This window comes from Papaver somniferum, unplaced genomic scaffold (assembly GCF_003573695.1).
Source record: "Papaver somniferum cultivar HN1 unplaced genomic scaffold, ASM357369v1 unplaced-scaffold_142, whole genome shotgun sequence".
NCBI lineage: Eukaryota > Viridiplantae > Streptophyta > Magnoliopsida > Ranunculales > Papaveraceae > Papaver > Papaver somniferum.
The window spans coordinates 4,520-27,265 of NW_020623489.1; the positions used below are offsets into that span (position 1 = coordinate 4,520).

Sequence of the window (22,746 nt, forward strand, 5' to 3'; positions counted from 1 at the left end):
GTTGTATCCCTCAACCACTCCAACTCTAATTCCAATCTGGTTCTCTCTTTCTTTCCTCCTCTCCTCCGAAAAACACCTCTCCTCTCCTCCGAAACACACCGCCGGCGCTCCATCACCACGGCTGCTCTTCTCTCAATCCCTCTTCTTCATCTCTATTTCTTGATTGAATCGACCCATATTAATTCTCATCTGCAATTTCTGGTGAAAATTATCACAACTTCAGTCACAGAAACTCATCAATTGAATACCTCAGATCCACCTTATACAAACCCTAAATCAAACGAAACCCAATTTCAATTCGTAATCTGCTACTGATTTCTTCTTTCACTGATTCAATCTCAGAACCCCTTTCAATTCTTCATTCAACATCTAAACTAGCCATAAGAATCATATATCTCCATCCCTGAACATCGAATCAACAACAAAAAATTCATTATCTCTTCCATTTCTGTTTAAAGTTTCTTAATCATGGGTTCGATTTGTGGAATTGGTGTTGCTGCTGCTAGAAATCAAGATGGATGGTGAATTATAGTTAGGGTTTGAACAAGATGAAGATTTTGACTGAACTGTAGGTGGAATTGATTACAGAAAAGAAGGAATTGAAATCGGTGATGTCGGCTGAGTAGAGAAGAACTAAATGGTTCTCTATGTGATTCGAATGCTTAGATTATTGGAAGAAGAATTTTTAAGTGGGTTGAGTAGGTTGTGAAATGAAGAGTATGGTTGTCTGTGTTAGTGGTGTGTGGTCTGGTAAATCTTGAGACACTGGTAATGAATATGTAATATGGGAGATGGCTTGTGCTGAGACAGATGATGGAGTTTTCCGTGGTGATTGTACTGGATGAACATGGCAGAATGGCGAAATCAGTTGCAGCTGCAATTGCAATAAACAAGTTGGTGGATGGAAGACATTGAATGAGTTAAAGAAGATGGGAATCTGCTCTGTGATTTATTATGGTCATATCTTAGTAGAGATTCTAAGGGGTGGGGGATGAACGACAGAGGAGTTTCATACACTTTCGGTGCTGATGCATTAGCACTATTCCTAATGAAGCAGGACCTGTAAATAAGCAAGATGCAAAATTAGAGTCTCTTCATTTGCAGAGAGACACTTAAATGGCGAACAGTGGAATGATGGACTATTAGCTACAGTTAGGAAGCGAGTAATTTTCTTCTCAATACTTTACTGTAGTTAATAAAAGGCAAGCTTAATCATTATATGTGGTGCATTACTTAAACCACTATGGTCAACATGCTTTAGTTGCATTGCATGCTAAATGTTCAGTTAAATTGATTTAATTGGTCAACTACATTTTAAGTATGCTAATAAGCTCGATCGTTTTTGTTGTATCAGGTTCACATGGAGTTAGAAAGAAAAGCAATGCAGGGGGATGCTAGCATGGCAGTGAATTCTCACTTCCATGGGAAAATTACTTATATAGCAGGAACTAAGGTATTCTTTTATGCAAGACATATAGTAATTTAGTGAATATGACTTTTTCAGTTTGCATAATATGCTAGAGTTGATGGTCAAGTCTGATTTCCAGCTTGTGGTGCTCTTACGTTATCCAATTTGAATAAATGAGTAATTCATTAGGTTTTTTATTTGAGCAGGTAATTTGCTGTCTGAAGGGAGCTAGAATTGGCATCCAGTATGAGACACCTTTTTCCGGTAAAACCCATCATTTGTATTTTGATTTTGTTTAATTTTGGGCTTAATTTTACCGTACTCAATTGATTTTCCTTTTTAGGTCTGTTTAGGTTATGCATTTTAAGAGACCCTGGGTTTGGATTTTGTACTGAAGTAAGAAAAAATGGTGATGAGTAACAACAATTATGAAGAAACAAGGTTACAGAGAATGAAAGAGAACAACAAGAGAATGGAAGAACTCAAACTCAACAGATGGGGTTTGGTTGATTTGGGTTTTGGTTCAAATCTGAATCAACGATGGTTTGTGTTTGAGCTAAGAGATGAAATTTAGGGTTTAATTACTGAGAATCGAGAGATCATTGAGAAGAATTAGGTGATGGGTTTTTGTGGTTGTTCTTCAAGGGTGAGATTTTTGTCATTTTCTTATGTTCTGATTAGATTCATTCAAAACCCATAACTGAATCGGGCTTTGAGTTGGATTCAGTAAAAGGGTGTAGCTCAATTTTGAGTTTTATGTTACAGTTTTGTTCAATCTTTATGTATTTTCAATTGTAAGTTTTCAGAGTTAGTTTTCTTCTTTTATTTTCCCTTTTATTCGGATCTATTTAACTTCTTTGGTCATCACTGTTTCAATTTCTGATTAACTCATTGTTCGAATTACAGGTTTGAAGAAGATATTTGGACCGAGATAGAAAAATATGTAGACGAAAATGTATATTAATGCTTAAACCCTCTTGTCGTTGGTTTCGTCGTGTAATTTGGAAGAAGACAGTGTATGGAAATGCGCTTGTTTACGTGATCTTTAAGTTCCTCCGTTTTGCCAACAAGTCTCCTCTATATGGACCCAATTCTGTATTTGGTAAATTTGACTCCATCCCTTACTTGTGTGTATGTAAGTTAATCGAAAAGTTAGTTTCTACTGAACTTTGTTGTTCTGGTTTTGTGGTTTTCATGTGTGAGTCATTCTTATCAAGTGGTGCAGTTCTGAAGAGCTTAAGGGATTCAAGCATCAAATTTTTTTTGTCAGGTAATTGTGGTTTTTTTTTTTTGCCACTGATGATATTATATCATGTATTTTCGGTTGATATAGATTACTGAGGATTTAAGAAGCCTCTTATCTATCATGGTTTGGGTTGGGACCACATACTTGATGATGTTATATTGTTATGACAAGTTTATGGGTTCAGGATATGATTCTTTCGCTTCACATGATTCTTCATCATCGTCTTCAACTGATTCTGATAATGAAAATCTTGGTTTAATTTGAGAAATGATTTCAGTCGGTAATTTGAGATTTAGTTTTATGTTAGCTTTTCATATTGTTGATAGAGTTTTAGTTTTTTTCTATTTCTGGTTTGGTTATTACGTTTTTGGTATTTGTAGTCTTCAATTTGAAAAGATTTAGATCATTGGGTTGTTCAATCCTTCAGTTAGATGGATTTTTTAAGTTTGGGTTTGCCTTTATGTGTATTGTTATCGTTAAATTTACCTCCTTTACATTGTTGGTTTTCAGATTCATAGCTCGTGATGGAAAAAAGAAACTCAAGTGATCCTAAAAGTCTAGAAATTGGACTGATACCAAAGAAAGAAATTGGATTCTTGTTGAAACCAAAGCAAGATGTGGTTTCTAAATCTGCTACTTGGATTGTCCATGAAAAACATCAGAAGTGAGTTTTCTCTTAATATGAATGAGATTTTTTTATATAGATGAATGCGATTGTTTTATATGTTGGTTCATTGTCTAAATCAGATTGGTTGTTTACACTGCTCACAACAGATGACTTTATGATCAGTGGGGGACAATGTATGTCAACCTATACAACAGGTGAGATATACAATGTCCACTCATCATCAATTATGCAAGAAATTTCCCTGAAAGTAGTTTTTACATTTTATGATATGTTGTTGATGGTTTTGCTGACATTCATGGTTAAATGTTTTCGTACAGGATCAATTTGACACCATATATTTGTCAGACAATGATAGTTATGTTATGTACTCTCGCCCTCATTTTTTAGATCGTACGCCTTGTTTACTGTTTGGATCTCCTCCAAATTATTGTATATGCAGTTCTATGTATATTCTTAAATATATCCACTATCTCATGATTATAATCATGCGAATCACTTCCCTTATGCTACAGCCTAATCTCTCACGTTGCTTTTGATTCCTTTCGTGATGTTATTAGAGTATGAGTACTCCGTCAAGATCCCAATGATGAATGATCATAAAGGAACTTAAAACACAAGAATGATGGCAGTATAAATCTCTTATTATGAGCTTGGTGCCACAAAGTCGAAAGAGTGTTCATCTTTTGTTTCAAAATTAAGGAAATTGTAATCATCATCTTTTAGAGAAATGATTAGTTTGTATTTTTAATCTTTTTGTTCCTGTAAAGATTGTCTTTTTTTTTAAGAAATGATGTAAATTGATCTATGCGATATAATAAAACTTGATTCAGTTTTTAATTTGGTTCATAATTTGTTTTAGTATCAATTTTAATTGTAATTTTAATTTCAATTTGGGAGTATCTAAATTGAAATCGACCGGATACTTCGGGCACCAGAACAACAGGTGTAGCCGGTAAAAAGTTTGGTATCTCAAAAATATAAGCAACCAACTTCAGGTGTTTCACTTGCTCTATTATTATGGTTGGTCTATCTATGAAGCGATCGGCGCGTTGGTTTATTTATGAAGTGATCAATGTTTCACTTGATGTATTTTGGTTGGTCTAGCTTTAAAACGATTACTATTTTACTTGCTCTAGGAAGGTCGTTCTAGCCATGTAGCAATTAAGATAGAAGACGCTACATGATAGTTGCTTGATTACTAAAGCGATTGCTTAGCTGCTCTAGACTTGTTGAAATCCCACCTTTTGCAACTCCAGAGCGAGAGCCAAATTAAGTCGCTTTAAGGGATATAGCGACTCAATATGGGCTTTTCCAACCAAAAATGCCTCGTCGCTTAATCCAACTTTTCTTGTAGTAATTGTCTTACATCTCATATCCCGTTCGGTGCTCACCTCTCATAGACCTAACAGTCGTGCAATTGAAACTTAAAATTGATCGTTTAGCACTCGTTAGAGATTATAAGCCTCTTCTCCGGTTACATACTTAAAACTTCGGTTACAAAACATATATAGGCCGGTTTTTTCAGGATGACAATCATAGGCCCGTTTTTATGAAAGTTACAAATCTAGGCCGGTTTTGACCGTTTTATTGAAAAACGGCTAACGATGGTTATCCACCTTTTTGGTACCGTTAGTATAAGATAAAAAGATTTATAAGTCCTTCAGCTCACATTTAAGTTCTTCAACTCAGTGAGTTTCTTTTGCTAACTCAGTTCATCGGCATATCTTCCAGAATCTTTTCTATCAGCATCAAAAAATTGTGGCCATTACTGCAACAACAAGCAATCCAAAACAAACCCATCAAACCCTTCTCTCAAATCACCCACACTCTATAACCTACACCTGTTTGCAAATCCGTTGCAGCATCACCATCCTACCAACTCAACAACACAAACCCATGAATTCAACACACACGACCTTTCTATTCCGGATTCAGATCTCATCAAAACACTTGAATCGGACAACACATGATCAATTCCATCATCTTCACAGCACCAGTACAAACCCTAGACTGTTATCAATTCGACCTAAATCCATGGAAGAAAATTTCATGTCTTAACCATGTTTTTCTCGATTTCACCAACCTTTATTTGCTTCTTGACCTCAGATTGTCTTACTCGATCGGCAAATACCCTTTTTCTTTAAATTCTTCTCCGCCACTTCTCAAATCCATGCATGCGATGGATGAAACATCAACAGAAGATGTTATTGTTGGTGCTTATGTTATGAAGAAGAGAGTGTAGCCGCTGATTACGTTGGATCTCATAGAGATGTGCTTTATAAGATGTGTGGACAAAATAAACACACGTGTAACTATCATTTTTGTCTAATCTAAGCCGTTGACTTTCATAGAGATGGACACAGATGAGATCCACACTCAACCTTGCAACATGTGGCGACTTTCAATTTCATTTAATCTAAGCCGTTGTCCATTTCCGATATTTACACTAGTTTCAGATCAAACATCCTCCTCCGTACACATGTGTAAGGGTATAAGGGTAAAGTGTGCTTCATTAACTCATTTAATATGAGGAGAAATTGACCAAATTGACCGAGAAATTGACAAAAGTAACGGATTTGGATGGAAACATGAATGGAGGTTTAGATTTGCAAAGTTGAAAAAAACATGCCTATGGTTGTCTTTCGTGTTGAAAAAAAAATGCCCCAAGATGCATACACTTGACTGGCAGATGAATTTACAAAAGGCCCCGAGATGCATAGACATTCGGCCGGATGACGAGTTTACAAAAGGCTCCAAAATGCATAGATACTTGGATGGCTGACGAATTTACAAAAGGCCCCGAGATGCATAGACACTCGGGCGGCTGACGAGTTTACCAAAGGCCACGGGATGCATAGACACCCGGTAGGCTGACGATTACACAAAAAGCTACGAGATGCATAGACACCCGTTGACGATTACACAAAAAGCTACGAGATGCATAGACACCCGTTGGCTGACAGATATACAAAAAGGCGACGGGTTGCTCCGTGCATTCGATCGGACACAAATATACAGAAAAGGCGACGAGTTGCTCTGCGCATCCGATTTGCCACAGATATACAAAAAAGGTGACGGGTTGATATGCTCATCCGATTGGAAATAGATATACAAAAAAGGCGACGGGTTGCTTCACGCATCCGATCGGCCACAAATATACAAACAGGCGACGGGTTGCTCCGCGCTTCCAATCGGCCAAAGATATATAAAAAGACGACGGGTTGCTCCGCGCATCTGGTCGGCCGCAGATATTCAAAAAGGAGACGGGTTGCTCCGCGCATCCGACCACAGATTTACAAAAAAGGCGACGGGTTGATATGCTCGTCCGATCGGCCACATACATACAAAAAAGGCGACGGGTTGCTCTGCGCATCCGATCAGCCACATCTATACAAAAAAGGCGACGGGTTGATATGCTCATCCGATCGGCCACATATATACAAAAAAGGCGACGGGTTGATATGCTCATCCAATCGGCCAAAGATATTCAAAAAGGCGACGGGTTGCTCCGCGCATCCGATCGGCCACAGATATACAAAAGGCGGCGGGTTGATTTTCTCATCTGATCGGCCAAAGATACGCAAAAAAGGCGACGTGTTGCTCTGCAAATCTGACCGACTACAGAAAATATGGGAGCGTGTTTTTCCTACCCAGACATAATCACAAAGAAGACACACCTCCATTATTTACCGCCTCTAAACACTCTCAACCACGCGGAACAGTTGGAGAAAATAAAAGAGTGGGGCTAAGTAAAGATTACACCTCTTCTTCACCTCCCAGCCCTGAGACTCTCAAATTGTGCTACCAATACTATCCAAAGGGCCAAGAAAATGTTCAATCATTTCGTGTAAGAACTCCCGGAAAATACTTATCCAAAACGCTCGTCGTGCAAAGAAAGAAGAGGGGAATATGCACGCCATATCCCATCCTCTACAAAAAGGAGGTAACAGGCATATCCTAGCCCATCCTCTACAAAAATGAAGGGAGAGTAGGCGCATCACACTCCCTAGACCATACGCTACAAAAATGAAGGGGAGAACAGACATTCCCTAGCCCATCCTCCACCAAAATGAAGAGGGGGAGTAAGCGCGTTTAACCGCACTCCCTAACCCATTCTCTACAAAAAGGAGGGAACAGGCACATCCTAACCCATCCTCTACAAAATGAAGGGGGAGTAGGCACGTTCAACCACACGTCCTAGCCCATCCTCCACAAAAATGAAAAGGAGAATAGGCGCGTCTAACCACACGCCCCATCTTCCATCATCGAGGCATGATACGCGCAACCAACTTGTGGATATCATGTATAATTGCATTTATCTTGCATCCCACACGTGAATGAAATAGCGTCTTCATGTTCATCATATTCCTTACGCACTTTGTTTTGACGAATCAGTCTGAGAGTCCATAGCATACTCACTTCCTCTCTCAACACCAACGGGCGCGCCAGTTCGTCCTAAAGGTAAGACGTGGATACAAGTTAAAAACATCCCCAACCACGCAGAACAGTTAGAGAAAAGAAAAAAGTTGGGCTAAGAAAAGTCTATGTCATTCTTCATCACACTCACACTGAGACCCTCAAATTCTGCTGGTAATACAATCCAAAGGTCTAAAGAAATCTTCAATCATTTCATGCAAAATTCTTGGAAAATGCTTTGATGAGCACGCAAGTGCGACACATTTTCACCCATAAATACATTAGTTGGGACTCATTTTTATCACTAATAAACTTGTTTGTAGGTATTTATAGAGAAATAAGCCCTTGCGGCGAAATGGGCTTGAAAATAGTGTTTTCCACCCCATGATAGAGTGTTGAAGGCACCCCAAAAATGCACCGTAGGCACCCCAGAAATGCACTAGAGGCGTCCCAGAAATATGTTGGAAAAACCCCAGAAAAAGTGGTAAAGGCACCCCAATAACAAGTGTTAAAAACACCCCCATTTTGGATAAGGGCACCCCCGAGCACCCAAGAGATGAAGGCACCCGAATTTTGGATTAGGGGCACTTTATCTCTTTAAAATTCAAAAACTCTTTTTTGGCGGGAAAATGTTGTTACTCATTGCCAGATTTTTGATCAACAAAATGAAGGTGTTACACGGAGATTAAATGGCTGAAACTTGGTGGGATTGTTCCTGGGACATAAAGAAATCTATTGCAAGTGTTCTGTTCGATCAAATTTGTCTAGAATTGGCTAGGGAAGCCACAAGCTCAAAACAGAGATGCACGTATAGGGAGGAGACAATCACGATTTTTGGAGAATTCTTGACGTGTTCTGCTCGTGTTTGATGGCTCGAGCAACACTATGGGTGATGAAAAATCGATTTGGAGCGTGCTGGGAAGAAGTTTACGTGTGAAATTCCAAAAATGGTAAGAAAATATTCAAAATTTATTTTCTTCATTGTCCGAATGATGAGAGGATTTTCAGAGTTATTGTGAAGGATTTGATGCGCCTGGAGTGTATAAATAGGAGTTATTGGACTCATAGAAGGGGGTCGAGGGTTGGGAGGAGAAGATATAAGGCTGCAGAGGAAGAATCACCAATTCTCTCTGCTGCTGCTGCTGTTCAAGAAGAACAGGAAGAACACGAAGAACAGACTTGCAACAACAGTCATTCTTCAATAGTGGAAACGACACTTCACCGAGGGTCGTATGCAACAGTTAAACAACGTTTCATTTCTATCATTCTGTAACAGTGATTCTTTGACGCTTATAAGCGTTGTCGTTTCCCGATTTTCACCATTTCCTCTTCATTGTAAACATCATTTGAGCTAAACCCAAGCACTGAGACAACAGAGAAAGCTGTGTTTCATCCATGTGGTAATTTAAATAATTCGTTATTTACTTTTTGCACCAACTTTAATTGACTTAAGATTTTAATTAATTACTTGTGATTTTATTTGATGGAGCATGCATAATCCTAGGGATTCTTGATGCGCCATGCTCATAAAATAAAAATAATATTTTATAGAATCTACTTTGGCAAAGAATAGAGTTAATATTTTTTTTGTTTTGAACTATATCGCCTAGAATTAAATTCTGAACCACTTGAAAATGAAAAATGACCGAATCTTTAGTCCCAGTTTCTCGCACCAGTGTTAATAATATTTTTGTATAAAAATTATTTATTTATTATTTTAGAAAACTTTAATCTCTACAAGTCCAAGTGAACGACAACCCTTTTACTACTACGAAAAATATTGATTATGCTTATCTAAACACCCACGTGCATGATGAAAATTTCTTGCAAAAACTATATCATTCCTCAAACTTGCGGACTGCGGACTCGACTCGAGAAGACAGTACAAGGGACGCTAGAATGGAATGTAATATGACTATCGGGTTATTTGACAATTAACCCAATAGTCAGGGGACTAATGTTGATACATGAAAAATAATACCCCTTAGCCGGGATAGTGTGCCCCCAAAAGGGATGCAAACCCAACATGAAACATGGGGACTTGGGGACTAAAGCTCAAGTCCATTAAGAAAGTATCCATAAGATGGAAAGGACAATGGGGAATTAATAGGAAATAAGGAGGTTGTATTAGAGAAGGAATGACACTAGTGGTAATTAAGGAGGTTTAGGACATGTGGCATGATATCATAAAATGAGGGGATTTTGAAAAGTCTATATAAAGAGGCATATAGTACAATAGAAATGATCCTTTTTTCTATTTCTCTCTCTCACCTCTTGGAAATTGGGTGTGTTATGGTTAGGAAAGGTAGAACCAGGATAAAATTCACCCCTCAACACTTGTCTATTAACTTTTCCCCCTGAACTTGTATTTTCACATTCATTACAAAAATAATGTTGAGGAAATAGTCACAATTTTTCTTTTCAAAAATAATGTTGCAGTATATTACACTCTTTTATATTTAGATTATTTATTGTAGAAATAACATTTGCGAAAGGATGACTATATGAGAAACCTATTTTTAAGGGGTAGATGTTTTATGCATCTTTGCTTGCACCGACGATAGGTGCATTAGCACTCACTCCACTTTAGATAACCAATTATAACCAGTTTCGGCTGAGAATGACTAACCTAAACCACAAACTATACACCACATAATCTACTTATACAGACGCACATCGTATAATGTTATTGTGACAATAATGACCTCCAGATAGTTTTAACAAGACGGTCTTGATAACCGTTAAAATTCTGGTCGAACTAACCATTTGATCTTTACCAAGATGTGCTTAATGTATAAGTCTACTTACATGAATTATAAATCTAAACAATATAATGGAAAAATGAATTAAATAACACAAGCATACAACATTTTGTTAACAAGGAAAAATATTTGGCAGAATAATACGGAATCTAGTCCAGTTTTGAATACTCTCGGAATTAAATCGTTATACTAATTGGCTATCGTAACTTCGGATCGTAAGAAATATATACCTATTTACTCAGTTTTTTCACATCTCTACGCATATATTCTGGCCAATAGATATGAATCCTAAAACAGATTCCACTGCTTGAGTTGCTTCACCTAATTATATACTTTTGCACTTAACCCCTTTAGATAGTAACTCAAAATAAAAAAGAACTAAAATTGTATCAGTAACCAACTCACAAATTAGTCACTCCAATCTACATTTTAATAAGTGATAAAACATAGTAAACGGTCTCTCGTTATATCAGTAAACTCGTATGGTTAAAATTCGGACCAAGACAATGATTATTGAAATAACAAATTTTGATGAACATGATCCATCCAAAAAATATATTTCATTTGACAGGTTGTTCGAAGGTCTACAAGTTTTATATTTATCAAGTGGACAACTTGTTAATACCAAAGAATCAAGCTCGCTGAAATTCACGCAAAGATTGTACCAAAAAGAAAAGTCTTCAATTATTCAATTTAAATCTTAAAAAATAACGGATGCAAACAACTTGATTCTTCTATTGATCAAATATACAAAACAAAGTTTGTTAACGTTGATTGATCAATAATTATATCCCAAAGCTCGTGAATCACTAGATTTGTAATAGTTAAATCTTCAAATAATTATGATTGGCCTTATATCATAAAAATTCTTCCCTCAAATCCTATGGATCTTAACCCTAAACAACAAAGGACTAAATCTATTTTAGTAACCAACTCATTTATCTATCCCACAAATCAATATTTAAGTCACTGATAAAGCAGAGTAAAGGATTTTCTATTTATATTAATAAACTCATGTTGTCAAAGATCAAATCAAGATTGTCATTATCGAAATAATTAATCACTATGATAATCGAAATAATTAAACCCTTAAAAAAATTAGAGGTTACCTAGATATATTATGAAGGGATAAAGATCTTGTTCCAACCTTTCTCAATCTTTCCCTAATAGAGATCAGGCCCGTCAGGGAACCTAATTTTAGGTATGAAAGCCATTTTAACTATCGTTCCTTCACAAAATGGGCTCTCAAGTCCATTTTGCGTGCCCTGCTTAGTTCTTGGAATGTCTAGATTAGTAGAGTAGATGCTTGCTCATCTATTTCTGCCTCTTCCTCTAAAGAAAATGATAGGGATCCATTGTACTACTAAGCGGTTCCTAGGACTTAGACCTACTGCTACTCAATCAAGAAAGTGGGAATATGTGTTTCTTCCAATTTTTATTGGGAAGCGGATATTCTGCTACAAGGAGGTGATTGAACTATTACTTCAATGTGATCATCCAAATTCTGGACAAACCATCCAACTACGAGATTGTTGGTCTAACAAGTACTGGGCTTGGTAGTAGAGGACTAGAAAATACAATGTCCTGAAAAAAATAAGATTGAACTATTACTTCTACTTTGCCTATTCATCATTACCGTCCTGGCTCCGCCTATGCATCTAGAATAGGCCATTGTCCCTCTAAGTAGTTCATTGGACGTAGAAGGTTTATTGTTTGAAATTAAAACTATCATGAATTTGTTTGGGTGTACAATTTAAAAAGACTTCTAAAAACAAAGAATTCAATTTTTTTAGAAGCAAAGTGATTTTATTTTTGACTTCCGTCTCTGACTTTACTTTTGAAAAAGCAGAAACACTTGTGTTTTTGGGATACAAAATAAGATTGACCCGTTACTTCTACTTTCCCTATTCATTCTTATAGTCGCGGCTCTGCTTCTGGAGACCTAAAAAGGATAGGACCCACTCAAGTTAGCAGGGGGTTTATAAAAGAATCATTTTTTTGGGCTACTCTAAAATGGTGGGGGACTACTATTTGATAGGGGTGTCCACCCTGAATTCTTAAGGGGTGCCCTAAAAGGCTAGGGAATACTAATCTGCCCTTATCCTAATTAAGGTTGTAATTAATCCTAATAACTCACTAATTTAACCACAACCCACTAATTTAACCGATTAAATTAAAACCTAAAAACAAAACTGATTTTTCAAAAACTCTTCTTCTTCTTCTTCTTTTCTTTTCCTCTTTCGTGTACATCGACGTTAATCGTCGATTCGAAAAAATTTGATCGTTGATTAATCCATCTTTATAAACATGTGTACCAAGCAAACTCCAAACTTCCAGGATCAAGTACGGGACTCGCAAATATAGCAAATCTCCCAAAAGAATTGGCAATTGATAAACAACTTGAAACAAAGAAGAGAGGAAAAATCAATCATCCAACAACAACCAAGAAGTCTGATTCAAGTGAAATGCAAATATGCGGGTAATTTCCTTCATACCCATTCATTTTAATTCGTTTTTTGTTGAAGAAATCGATTAATCATCAAAACCCATTGAAAATGGTAGTTACAATAAACATTTCGGCTAGGAGAAATTTTGAAAATCCTAGATTTTCTTAACCGAACTTCCCAAATCAAGAACAATTCGGCAAATTAGAAAAAAAATTTAGTTCGATTAGCTCGTAAAACAAAACCCTAGATATTCGTAGCCGAAATTCTTCTTTAGTATGGGAAATTTGAGTTCGGTGTAGTCGATAAATTATATAGGTAACCGAACTTTGGTATAACATAGTTCGGTTAGCTCGCAAAACAAAACCCTAGATATTCCTAATTGGACTTCTTCTTTAGTATGGGAAATTTGAGTTTGGTGTAGTTGATAAATTATGCCGAACTTTGGTATAACATAGTTCGGTTAGATCGCAAACTAAAACCTTAGATATTTCTAACCGAACTTGTTCTTTAGAATGGGAAATTTGAGTTCGTTTTAGTCGATAAATTATAATAGGTAACCGAACATTGTTATAGGATAGTTCGGTGATAACGCAATTTCTAATAGGTAACCGAACTATGGTCTGTTAACACCAAATATGTAGTTTGGTTACTTCGCAACTCATGCTAGATAACACAACTGTTAGTTCGGTTATTTCACAACTCATGTAAGCTTGCCGAACTTTAAGCTGTTTACAACTTGTGTTTGATTTAGTCTCATATTATTGATTTATTTGATAATAAAATATTATTTTTAGATAATATTGTTGTTTTCATTCATTAGAAAGAAAGGAAATAGCTTTAATCCCCATCTAGATGAAGAGTTGAGAAATCCCACCCCTCGTGGTAGAACACATTTGGGTTTCCGAAACCGTGGTACTAAAAATGCTAAAAATGCTAGTAATGTAATCCAAGATATTAATAAAAAGGTGATGGAGAATGTAATTGATCATGCTATTGAAGAGGTTAAATAAAAAAGAGAACAAGTTGAAGATGCGGAAGAAGAGCAGTTGGAAGAAGAAGGACAAGAGGAAGAGGACGAAGGGATGCAGATAAGGGAGAGGAGGGAAAGGAGGGAGCTGAGGAAGAGGAATAAGATGAAGAATATGAGAAAGAGGAAGAAGATGAGGAAGAGATACAAGATCTACAAATTGTTCCCGTTGAAGAGAAAAGGAAGTCGAATCCGTCGGGTCCTAGATATTCACACATTCCCCCTGATGATTTGTGTTTGTCACCAGTGAGCCCAACTTATGGTACTCCAATTTATGGAGGGGCAACATTGTTTGGCTACAAACACTCATGGGCTGCGGAGATCTATGCGACAAAGGTATTCTTAAGTTAATTCTTAACTAGTAAAACGAGTTTAAGATGTTGTGGACATATGTTTCGTTAAGTATTAATAGTGTGATGTTATTTTTGTAGGATCATAATGATGCAATTCGTCTTATTCGTCGTCAAAAGGCTTCCAAATGGGATCTTTCGAATGAGTGTCAAGAGTTTCTGGACAAGGTTAAAGAATGTGTGTTATGGAGAGCCCTTGAGTTGGCACATAAGGACTTTGACACTTTTTCCTTTTCTGCATTCATAGAGAGGCATTATCCGGAGAGATATACCATGCATCTTCCATTTGGAGAGATGGCAATTACTCATGATGATTGCATGAGAATCACCGGCCTACCAGTGGAAGATAAACATCTTCGAGAAGGCTACCACCAATCGATGAATTATGAAGCTCTTGAGGCATTGACTCTAAAGTGTCTAGGATGGGATCCAAGAAAGGCCCGATGTGAGTTTAGATGTTCCGTGAAGGAACCTAAACGTGGAGATGAGTATAATTCAAAGGAAGAAAATGGAGCTTCGAAAAAGCTGGTGAAGAAATTCAAGCTGGTAAGGTTGAAGGAAGCATTTGTGGATATAGCTAAGAACGTAAAGAGCGGACGGTTGGTGATGGACAAGGATAATCTTAAGCACCATGTCACTTCTTATTGGTTATATCAGCTAGGAACTGTTATTTTCCCCGACACTTCTGGAAATAGGGTGGATGCACATTATCTACAGATTTTGGAAAATCTCGATGAGATTAACAACTACTCATGGGCCACCGGGGTGCTTGCATTTGTGTTAGGAGAGATGGCTAAAGGGTCGAGGATTAAGACAACTCAAATTGGAGGTTACTTAACTCTTATTCAGGTGACCTTCTACAATGTTACTTAACTCTTATGCGCTAAGATTTTCTGTTTCCAATTCAGTTTCATCTATGTGTTTAATATTTTTGTTTTTTCGCATAGGTTTGGATCTACGAGCACTTCCCTTCACTGAAATTGTCTATGGAAAAGAAACCTTATCCCTATGGCTAACCTACATCAGGAAAATGGGTGTTTTTGGATGCACAAAAGAAGTCTAAAGAAGAGCAGTTGGCTTCGTTGAGGGATAAATTGGATAATTTGACGGTGAACGATGTGGTGTTTCATCCATACACGATACTCGATGATGAAGAGGTACCTGAAGACGAAATGAAAGGTTACTCAGTCATCTCGGGTTACTATGGACCAATTTGGTATCCTAACGGCTACTCAATCTATAATCCAAGGAGAGTACTAAGACAACTTTCTTGTGTCCAAATGGATCCAGACGTGGAGAAAGAAAATTTTGAGCTGCAGGTTCGAGGAACAAAGAACACCGAGAACTATTTTACCCCAAAATATGAACCAACTTCTATAGTAGAACATTGGAATGATTTAATAAAATACTACAAACCTAAAGGTGATTGTGTACCTTGCGGTGAAGATCTAAATGCATGTGAAGAAGATTACCTGGAGTGGTATCGAGAGATTGGCCATCCTTTTGTAATTAATAAAGAACAACAAGCTCATACTGATAAGGCGAAGGCAAATGACAGAGAGTCTAAGAGAGCTCAGAAGGAGATTCCTATTCGTGGAGAAGAAGTCGTTCGGTTATGGGATAATGTGGTAAGAAAATTACTTCTCTTTATACTTTAAGTTGTTACAAAGTATAGAAAATATATTTACTTGTGGTTAAAATTTGAATCAGGTGAAGAAGGGTAAGAAATTGTTGAAGAAATGGATGACTAGAATCCGTAGTGGAGAGTCGATGTCGGCAGAGGAACAAACCGTGCTCCATGGACAGTGAGAGGAATTTATATCTCAAAGAATGGTGGTGGAGAGTCGGTCTAAGCAATTGAAGGGGGGTCGACAACAAGGAGAAGGTTCAAGCCGCGACACTCGTGGAGGAGATGGATCCGGTGGAGGAGTTCAATCCCCAACTGATGAGGGAGTTCAACATAACATTCGTGGTAAAAGAGTTCGTCGTAGTGGTCGTTGAATCCCTTCTTTTCTTTTATTTTCATTTAGTTGTAGTTTCAATAAACATTTTAGTTATGGATTTTGTGTGTTTTGAACAATTAGTTAGGGAGTTTGGTATGTATAACAGTTTTATATTTATTTAAATTGGGTTTGTGTTTATATTTGGTTCATAAGTAGCGTGCAACGTTATCTTGAATGAAAAGGCTACATGGAAGAGTTCGGCTAGTCAGAAATTCAAAGCAGAAAACTGAACATCTAGTTCGGCAACCTGCAATTGATTACCAGGCAACCGAAACCCAGTTCGACGACCTGAAACATTTGACCAGGTCACCAAACAATAAGTTCGGCAACTTGAGAAATTTGACCTGGTCATCGAAATTGTTCGGCAATCTGTGAAATATGACCAGGGCACCGAACCATTAGTTCGGTTACCTGGAAATTTTAGGAGGTCACCGAACACTTACTTCGGTTAGCTCGCAAAGTATAGATACCTTGCCGAACTACTCTCTGTAGACTCAAATTTTGCTTTGTCCACAAGTTGAAAGACTCATTCTCTTCATTCAAAAATTACAAAAATGCACTGTTAAGTTTGATTTAGAGTGGTTTGTGTATTACTTATATGTTTAGTTTAGTTTTGTGGCCTAAACTATTAGTTCGGCAACCTGGTAAGTGTACCAGGTTGTCGAACGTATATTTCAGCAATCTGTGTAATCCTACTATGTAACCAAACTTCTCTCTGTGAACTCAAAAAAATCTCAAATTGACTCAATAAATAATACCACACTTCAAAAAACTCCACAACATTTAGATAATACTCTTCCATTATTAGAACTTCATGAAAGCATCGAGCCAATTGAACACTCTTCGGATACGCAATGAAGAGTTGTGTTATCTCTTCCTCCGAATCCACATCCTTTTGAACTGCGTAGTCTTTCTCTTTGGAAAAAAAATAATAATTGTTGCATCACTTGTCGATCTATGCATTCATTCTTTCTAATTGTTTCGATTGCATTGTAAATGGTGGACAAAGATGAGTGGTTATCCTTGTTATCCCCCTTTACTATTTGGAGCATTAGAAGCGGTGAAATACCAATTGACCTCATTTTGGCTAACTTCTCCATCTCTTGAAGAATTAGGTTTGCCGCTATAAAATGTCCTTCAAGATGCTCCGGAAGAGGGTGGTTATGACGACCTTCCATAACCCTGTAGAGAACCCATCCATCCAAATATTTGATGTAATTAAATGCTAGCTTGAAGGGGCACATTAGTATTGGATCACATGAAACCTACAAGAAATAGCACAACGTCAATGGCAACCACAAACAAGAAACGAAGATTAGTTCGGCAATGTAACAATTTTATCGATCATGCCGAACAGAAGGTTCGGTTATCTTTTCTCTAGAAATTTTTTGCGACCTTGACGAACTAAGCTTGGCTAATTTTATCCTTATAAGTTCGGCAAACAGTTTAAAACACACGACTAAATGATTAAAGATTTTTTTCGTGGTTGTAGTAATGAGGTTCAAACTCTCGGACTTGTGAAGGATAATTTTTTTAGACTTAATAAATAATTATACAAAATATTAACAATTTGGGCGAGAGGTAACCAAGACACTAGATTCCACTATTATGCAAAATTGAATGATAAATATTTCAAAACTCTATTCAATTCTTAAGTCCTCTTTTATTTTTAATTCACTATCAATCATACAGATTCTCAAACATTATTTGTAAACCTTAAGCATAGATTATCAAGAGATTAAACCAAGCATAACCTATCAAACTGAATAACAAATAATTAAGACAATCATTCAAATAATTTAAAACTCTGCAAAAGCAGCGATTAGGTGAATTATATAATTAAATGAAATAGTTACCCATTTATGTTGCGTGAATAGCTTCCTCCATTGCCTCGGTTACGAGGGAATTAGTCGCTCATCATGTTGGAAAACCTCTCAAAGAATTTCATTGATGCTCAAAAGTGTTTTACAATGAAGATAAAAGATAAATAAAAAGTATTAAACAGGATTCTGCGACCCACAGAAGGCGTCCAACATAAACGACACAGAAGAGGTGCTATTGTTACTGAATCCTTAAGACCCACACCTACGACCCACGTATGTGAGTCTCTTTCACTGTTGATAAACGACTGCTGCTGCGAGTCCGTTCTTCGTGTTCTTCATCTTCATCAATGGCAGCAGCAGCAGCAGAGAGAAATCATGGTTCTCGATTCTGCAGCGTTCCTTCTCTCCTCCCAACTCTCGACAGCCTCTCTAGTACTCCCAGGGAACATATTTATACACCTACAGATCGTTGAATCTCCCTCAATTACTCCATATAATTCTCTTTAACTCTGCAGTAAAGAAAAATATTCTTGGGAATATTTTCTTTTCATTCTTGCTCTGGTACGCATAGATTTCCATCCTGGTCACTCTAGAAGTGTTTAAACACGACCCACAACATTGCTAGAGCCCTCATGCATGAGAAGAACACGCTCAAATCTTCTCCAATCCCGTGTCAAACCCGTGTTTCCCTGTTTTGCTTCCGTGAATTTTCCAGCTAATTATGGCCAAATTTGATCGAACCAAAAGCCCAAAACGTGTTCCTTAACCTATATCACATCTTCCTACCAAGTTTGAGTCATTGAATCGCACCACAACACCTTCATTTTGTCGATTGAAATTCTGCCAGTTGATGAACCAATTTTCCCGCCAAAAAGTTTATTTGAATTTGAGAAGAAGGTGCCCCTTATCCAGAGTACTGGGGTGCGAATAGTAATTTGGGTGGAAATAGTAATTTTGGGGTGGAAATGATAATTTTTCTGGGATCCTCCGGTACATTTCTGGGACGTTTCCGGTGCATTTCTGGGGTGCCTTTCAGTGCATTTCTCCGGGGTGTAAAACATTACTTATTGAGCAACTCTTTCTACACAAGGGGTATTTCTCCAAAAACACCTAAACAAACATAAAAACACCACAATAAGCAAAAATGGGTACTAACATAATACACAAAAGAGATGAAAATAGACACATAAATGCGTCTATCACTAAACCGAACTCTTCATTTCGGTTACCTAAGCTTATATACGATCTAGCCGAACTATTATCTATATAGTCTGTAACAAATAGTTCGGCAACGTCTTCTGGAAATACATAACCGAACTCTAATAAACCTCCATTAAAATGGAGTTCGGTTACCTGCGTCTTCTGAATGAAGTAACCGAACTGTAATACAGAACAGTTCGGTTACGTCGCAAGGCATGTTAGGTAACCGAACCACTTTGACCTAGCCGAAATTTCTTCCTGAAATTTTCGATTTTGCCAATATTTTACAAATTCAAGCTAGATTAACTAAATTTGAGCCATACATGTGTACCCATAAATTCACCTTCTGGTTGTGGTGGATAAAATCCATCATTTGGTTCGTCACATTGAGTTTGGGGAAGAATGCATTCATCATCTAAAAAATAACTCATATCCGGATCTTTATGAAGATTGACAAATACATATGGAGATGTAGGAGGTTTTGATTCAGATGAGGAGCTATCATCACATGAATCACTCAAATCATATTTAGAAAACTCAAAATAATTCTGATTCTAACAAACCCATCATATTATTAGCTCACTAATCACTAACTAATTATTACTTTAACACTAAAAAATTATTACACTAATATTACTTTTATTGCCAAGAATTTTTTGTATTAATAAAAGACTAAGATAAGGAATGATACGGGGAACTTAGGCGCAGGCCCAGAATTCTTTTTTTTTTCTTACCGCCAGACCCAGAATTAATTTCTGATACAGTCGCACCCATAATTATTTGAAAATATTTAAACGTACTGAAAGACTCTATTACCCTTCATCGTTTTTGGGCATAATTTTTTTTTTCCCCGCCGGTTTCTTTCCCTATTCCTCCATTAATCTCTGTAACGGATCTGCGAAGATTTTTTCTCCATCATTTAAAGAAATAAATCATTTAAAATCGATGATTCAAAGAAGTAAATCATTTTTGACTAAACCATAGAATACATTTCTGACGAAGAAGAAATAAATCATTTAAAATGATTTTTGACTAAACAAAAATGGATGAAACCGACGAAGAAGAAAAAATCAAGTAGAAGAAACAGAAAAAAAGTTATGCAGCTAAATTTTAACTGCATAACAAGTTATGCAGAAGTAATAATATGTTGCATAACTTGTTATACAGTTAAAAACTAGTTTATAACATGTTATGCACAAATAATAATATGCATAATGTCTTATGCATCTAAACAAAAATGATGCATAACCAGAAAAGTGAAAACAATAATGCATAAGACATTATGCAGCTAAAACAAAATAATGCATAATGTCTTATGCATCTAAACAAAATGATGCATAAGACACTATGCACGTGCATAAAAAAATAATCCATAAATCATAAAAGCGAAAACAATAATGCATAAGACGTTATGCAGCTAAAACAAAATAATGGCATATGTCTTATGCACTAAACAAAATGATGCAGAAGACATTATGCACGTGCATAAAAATCCATAAATCAGAAAAGTGAAAAAAGTAATGCATAAGACAATATGCAGCTTAAACAAAATAATGCATAATGTCTTATGCTTCTAAAAAAAATTGATGCATAACCAGAAAAAGTGAGAAAAGTAATGCATAAGACATTATGCAGCTAAAACAAATAATGCATAATGTCTTATGCATCTAAAAAAAACTGATGCATAACCAGAAAAGTGAGAAAAGTAATGCATAAGACATTATGCAGCTAAAACAAAATAATGCATAATGTCTTATGCATCTAAAAAAACTGATGCATAACCAGAAAAGTGAAAAAAAGTAATTCATAAGACATTATGCAGCTAAAACAAAAATAATGCATAATGTATTATGCATCTAAAAAAAACTGATACATAACCAGAAAAGTGAAAAAAAAGTAATGCATAAGACATTATGCAGCTAAAACAAAATAATGCATAATATCTTATGCACTAAACAAAATGATGTAGAAGACATTATGCACGTGCATAAAAATCCATAAATCAGAAAAGTGAAAAAAGTAATGCATAAGACAATATGAAGCTAAAACAAAATAATGCATAATGTCTTATGCATCTAAAAAAAATGATGCATAACCAGAAAAAGTGAGAAAAGTAATGCCTAAGACATTATGCAGCTAAAACAAAATAATGCATAATGTCTTATGCATCTAAAAAAAAACTGATGCATAACCAGAAAAGTGAGAAAAGTAATGCATAAGACATTATGCAGCTAAAACAAAATAATGCATAATGTCTTATGCATCTAAAAAAAACTGACGCATAACCAGAAAAGTGAAAAAAAACTAATGCATAAGACATTATGCAGCTAAAACAAAAATAATGCATAATGTATTATGCATCTAAAAAAAACTGATGCATAACCAGAAAAGTGAAAAAAAAAGTAATGCATAAGACATTATGCAGCTAAAACAAAATAATGCATAATGTCTTATGCATCTAAACAAAACTGATGCATAACCAGAAAAGTGAAAAAGTAATGCATAAGACATTATGCAGCTAAAACAAAATAATGCATAATGTTTTATGCATCTAAACAAAACTGATGTTATGCATAAGACATTATGTATAACATCTTTAATTCAAATCTAATCATAAATTTCCGATTGAGATCAAAAACATGGAGACAAATAAGGTATGAAAATTTCCAATTCAGTTGATATCGAAATACTGCAACACACTTCTTACCCTTTTCAACTTTAATTTTAATTTCTTTTTACTTCTCGAATAATCAAAGACAACATAAACCCAAAATCCCGAGATTTAAACCGCAGATTTTGAAACAGAAACCCTAGTTTTATTGAGAAGATTATTCAGAAAAGGATTTGGGAAAAGATTTGACAAAGGGAAAAATCCAAATGTTAAAAACGAAGAATCGGAGTTCACCATTGTTTTCTTCTCGCTTCTCTCTGTTCGTCGCTCGAAGAAAAGGGTAGTTTGGCCTTTTAAAAACTGAGAAGCAGAATTTCATAAATTATGGGTCTACTACGAATTTTTGACGGGAAAATGGGTGCGCGCCTGAACTTTTCTGTCCCTGGGTTTGACAGTGGTGGATGTTGAGAAAATGGGTTTGTCTGTAGTTAATATTGGATACCGGTTCATCTCGGCCGCGACCGATACACTGGTACGATTTAATATCAGGGATATTATCGTTGAAATATCGGTATAATATCGGTTCTAAATTTAGAGACTATACTTTTATATTAAACATTTTCTCCACACATTTACGGATAAAATATAATAGATACCATCAATTTTATCAAAAAAAAAACAAAAGAGTAACTTCAATAACTTTAAAGTTCAATACTTAAAAGGATAATTAAACAAGTTTAAAGTTCAAACCGGAAACAAGAGAGTAACTTCACCAACTTTAAAGTTTACAAACTAAAATGGTAACTAAACAGAGATAATACAATT

At 36.2% G+C, this 22,746-nt stretch overlaps 1 long non-coding RNA gene across 5 annotated transcripts; it reads left to right on the forward strand.

Moving 5' to 3' along the window:
- On the forward strand, positions 1-4,119 carry LOC113335384. Of its 5 annotated transcripts, none has more exons than XR_003353309.1 (9): positions 2-1,163; positions 1,355-1,453; positions 1,615-1,672; positions 1,752-2,054; positions 2,315-2,510; positions 2,612-2,678; positions 3,165-3,318; positions 3,429-3,476; positions 3,600-4,119. It is a non-coding gene; the product is annotated as an uncharacterized LOC113335384 (long non-coding RNA). The 5 variants fall into 5 exon arrangements; XR_003353311.1 differs by having other exon boundaries at positions 2,626-2,678; XR_003353310.1 differs by having other exon boundaries at positions 2,634-2,678.
- Positions 4,120-22,746: the final 18,627 nt, after the last annotated feature.